Source organism: Xenopus tropicalis, chromosome 4 (genome assembly GCF_000004195.4).
Source record: "Xenopus tropicalis strain Nigerian chromosome 4, UCB_Xtro_10.0, whole genome shotgun sequence".
Taxonomy (NCBI): domain Eukaryota; kingdom Metazoa; phylum Chordata; class Amphibia; order Anura; family Pipidae; genus Xenopus; species Xenopus tropicalis.
In genome coordinates, this window is record NC_030680.2 from 17548550 (window position 1) to 17553063 (window position 4514).

General features: G+C 38.4%; 1 long non-coding RNA gene across 1 annotated transcript; it reads right to left on the reverse strand.

The window, feature by feature from the left end:
* On the reverse strand, window positions 1-1873 carry LOC116410295. The gene is made up of 5 exons (XR_004222248.1): window positions 1183-1873; window positions 1025-1060; window positions 300-341; window positions 134-160; window positions 1-35 (listed from the first exon to the last, which is right to left on the reverse strand). It is a non-coding gene; the product is annotated as an uncharacterized LOC116410295 (long non-coding RNA).
* Window positions 1874-4514: the final 2641 nt, after the last annotated feature.

The window sequence follows — 4514 nt, forward strand, 5'->3', positions numbered from 1 at the left end:
ACGTCATCAAGGCTCTTTTCAGGCTCCTGATAGTCCTAATGGGAATACAGAAAAAGGGGATTAAACTCAGTTCAGTTAAACTCCTTATTGCAGCGCAACACAACATATAAACGTAACCTATTGTGCTGCTTACCTGAGGCAGAGCGTCGCCTGCTCCCTCCTAGATTTGGGGAAAAAAAGAATAATATTGTATTAATTTAGTCCCATAAATCATTCTGAGATAAAACTTGTATAAAGGAAAATAATATAATACTGAGTGGCGCCATTTTCACAATATGTCTCCCTTCCCTTTTACTTACCTGACAGGTGTTAATGTCGGAGGGATTGTCAGCTGGTTCCTCCTAGTTAAGAAATAGAAAAGGCCCAGATCTGATCAATTCAATGTAGTAATGAGGATTTTGAGACAGGGTATAAATATCACAAAGGGACACAGTGGGAATGACATTAATATGGCTGCTAAATAGAGATGTGGGAAACTGTTCGCCGGCGAACATCGGGTGTTCGCAAGTTCACAAACTTTTTGCGTATGTTTGCAATTTGGGTTCGCCGCGTTTTTTTTTCCGCTGTGTTTTTTCTCGGCCTAAAAGTGCCGCACAAGCCACACATGGCGTTTTTCAGCCTAGTACTGGTGTAAGCAAATCCCGTTTCCATGGTGCTAATAGTGCGACATAGCAAAAAATGCCGCGTATTTCCGCTAGGTCTGCCAGCTGCCTTTGCGGTTTTACGCAACGCTGTGTCAACAAAGTATTTTTCAGAGAAATTTTTGCCCTTGATCCCCCTCCGGCATGCCACTGTCCAGGTCGTGGCACCCTTTAAACAACTTTAAAATCAGTTTTCTGCCCAGAAATGGCTTTTCTAGGTTTTAAAGTTCGCCTTCCCATTGAAGTCTATGGGGTTCGCAAAGTTTGCGAATATTCGCGCTTTTTGGTGTAAGTTCGCGAACGCGTTCCCAAACTTTTTTTTGAGGTTCGCTACATCCCTACTGCTAAAGTGTAAGAGAGCAGAAACAATTATTTCTTCTTACCTGGCGAGTCTGAGCCCCGGGTGTTTCTGGGCGCTCCTGGGTAAGAAAGGGAAATGAAAAAGATGAGCGAGGTTGTATGATTTCTGTTGTAAATAAGCCGATTGGCTGATAGGGGACTTTGATTTGCGTTTATCCCTCTCTATTAGCCTTATGCTTACCTCAATCTCCTCGCCAGGCTCAGCAACCTGCTCTGGCTCCTCCTGATGAAGAGCGATACGATTAGTTATGGGATCAACTTACTATAGTTCTGTAGTTCATTATCATTAATTAACTCAGAAAATAAAATAGTTCCTTTACTACTTACCTGGCAGATGTTGGTACCAGGGGTCGGTGGCTCTGGGCAGGTGGTGTCGCCACATCCAACCGACGGAACCTGATTAAGAGAGGAAAATAGATCAGATTCACTGGGAAAAGTGGCACGGGGATACAAACATGGGATGCACAGAGGCCGATATGGAAGGGAATCAGGGAACCATGTTACTGGGCCGAGTTACCGGCACAAATCTCACAAATTTCTTATTTATTAAAAGATTCCAATGTAAAAAACACGAAGGAATAAAACCGCAGAACGAATACAAATAAGAGTGCGAAAACCTCATTTGCACAAGAATATTCAATATACAATATTCAATACAAATCAATACAAAAACCTCTCGAGCCAAAAATCCAATACAGATTGTTACGATTGGCCGGCGCGGCTCCCACTGACAGCTTTTAGACAGCGCCATTTTGTATTAGTGTTTTTACACTTGGTAAATTACAAACAAATGGTGTAATCAGGAAAATATTCTATTTTTAGGGCTAAAAAAGGTGCGATGAAAACAAACAAAATATGAACATTAGTAAATAAAAAAGGGGGAGCGAATAGTAATAATGTATGGGGTCCTTTTCTGCTTACCAGGCAGATGGTGGTCTCCGGAAGAGCCTGGGAATGGGATAAACAAAGTGATGTTATTTTATAGAATTAACGGCCTATCATCTATCAAGATCTATATAAGGCACAAAATGACTGAAAATATGTGTTTAGTACTGGGAAAAAAGTGCTTTTGAGAAGATATCATTCATGTGTATAAATAAATGCAGAGTCAGTACAGGTGTGGGATCCGTTACCCAGAAACCCAATATCCAGAAAGCTCCAAATTACGAAAAGACTGTCCCCCATAGACTTAATTTTAATCAAATAATTCAGAATTTTAATACTGATTCCCTTCTCTCTGTAATAATAAAACAGTACCTGTACTTGATCCCAACTAAGATATAATTACCCCTTATTGGGGCAGAACAGCCCTATTGGGGTTATTTAATGGTTAAATGATTCCCTTTTCTCTGTAATAATAAAACAATACCTGTACTTGATCCCAACTAAGATATAATTACCCCTTATTGGGGGCAGAACAGCCCTATTGGGTTAAATTAACGGAAAGCCCCCTCATCTGGAATACCTTTGGTCCCGAGCATTCTGGATAATGGGTCCTTCACCTGTACATTAATTTATTATTGTGATATCAATTCAAAGGGGAAGGGGCTCTCTCTTGCCAGGGAACCAAACATATTGAAAAGGGTTCCAGCAATAATAATCTATTATATATATATATTGATATGTTATAGAATGTGCCATATATGGTTTGTGGTAATGAATGATTTTGTAGTTTAGATTTAAAAGTGAGAAAGTAGAAATGATGGGGGAATGGGGTCAGTAGTTAATATACCAGTAAATTCTCAGCGTTATTAAGGGCCTGTGACAAAGTCACATATAAATCTATAGGTCAGTAAATAATAAGGTTTCAATAACACAAATAACCAGGAAAGTTGTGTTTTTTACAAATTGCTGCTTACCACAATGATGTCGCCAGCGGGTTCGTCTTGGTGGTTCTAGGAAGGATAAAATCATGTTTTATTACAAGAATAAACGAGCAAAAATGGCCAAAATTAATAGTAAATGAAACTGCTGGAAAAGCACAAATAGTGAGCAAAGAGTGATCATTATATTTAACCAGTTCCTCTCTGCTTACCGCGACGACCGCGCCAACTTCATCGTTTTCAATCTAGGAAGAATAAAAACACATTTTATTACAAAATAAATGAGAAAGAGGCAAACAAATTGTAAATGCAATAGCTCGAATAGGGCAAATAGTAATGTGGGATTTTTATACTGAGTGAATCAGTTATTCTCTGCTTACCGCAAGAGATTCGCTCGGGGGTTTATTCCGTCGTTTCTAGTGAAGAATAAAAAGTTTTATTATGAAAAGAAACGAGCAAATAGGCAAAGTAGAATGAATTCAGCAATACAATAGGGCGAGCAGATCACTTGGAAATTCAGGGACACTCCAATCAGTGCTGCCCTGCAACATGTATTTATTAGACGTGTCCCTGAATTTTCAAGTGATTTGGTCTCCCTACAATAATATATATATATATATATATATATATATATATATATATATATGTATAGGATCCCTTATCCGGAAACGTGTTATCCAGAAAGAAACAGTACCTGTACTTGATCCCAACTTAGATATAATTTCCCCTTATTGGGGGCAGAACAGTCCTACTGGGTTTATTTAATGGTTAAATGATTCCCTTTTCTCTGTAATAATAAAACAGTACCTGTACTTGATCCCAACTAAGATATAATTACCCCTTATTGGGGGCAGAACAGCCCTACTGGGTTTATTTAATGGTTAAATAATTCCCTTTTCTCTGTAATAATAAAACAGCACCTGTACTTGATCCCAACTAAGATATAATTACCCCTTATTGGGGGCAGAACAGCCCTATTGGGTTTATTTAATGGTTAAATGATTCCCTTTTCCCTGTAATAATAAAACAGTACCTGTACTTGATCCCAACTAAGGTATAATTACCCCTTATTGGGGCAGAACAGCCCTATTGGGTTTATTTAATGGTTAAATGATTCCCTTTTCCCTGTAATAATAAAACAGTACCTGTACTTGATCCCAACTAAGGTATAATTACCCCTTATTGGGGGCAGAACAGCCCTATTGGGTTTATTTAATGGTTAAATGATTCCCTTTTCCCTGTAATAATAAAACAGTACCTGTACTTGATCCCAACTAAGATATAATTACCCCTTATTGGGGGCAGAACAGCCCTATTGGGTTTAAATGATGTTTAAATAATTTTTTAGTTGACTTAGATCCAAATTACGGAAAGACTCCTTATCTGGAAAGCCCCAGGTCCTGAGCATTCTGGATAATGGGTCCTATACCTGTATATAGCAAGGCAATGAATAGCACTATATGAGTGATATTAGAGTAAAAAGAATAAAGTTCTTACCCTTGGCACACAAGGGAGCCACGAAATTAAACGCCTAAACATTTTCTCTCAATTTCTCTCTATGGAGACAAAAATAAATATCACTTTAGTTACAAGAATTAGTGAGTAAAATATGAGTGAAACTGTCAAAAAAAGTGTGTGGGTCAGAAACACGACGCTCAACATTTCGTTTTACGCGTGCGTCAATTTTTTT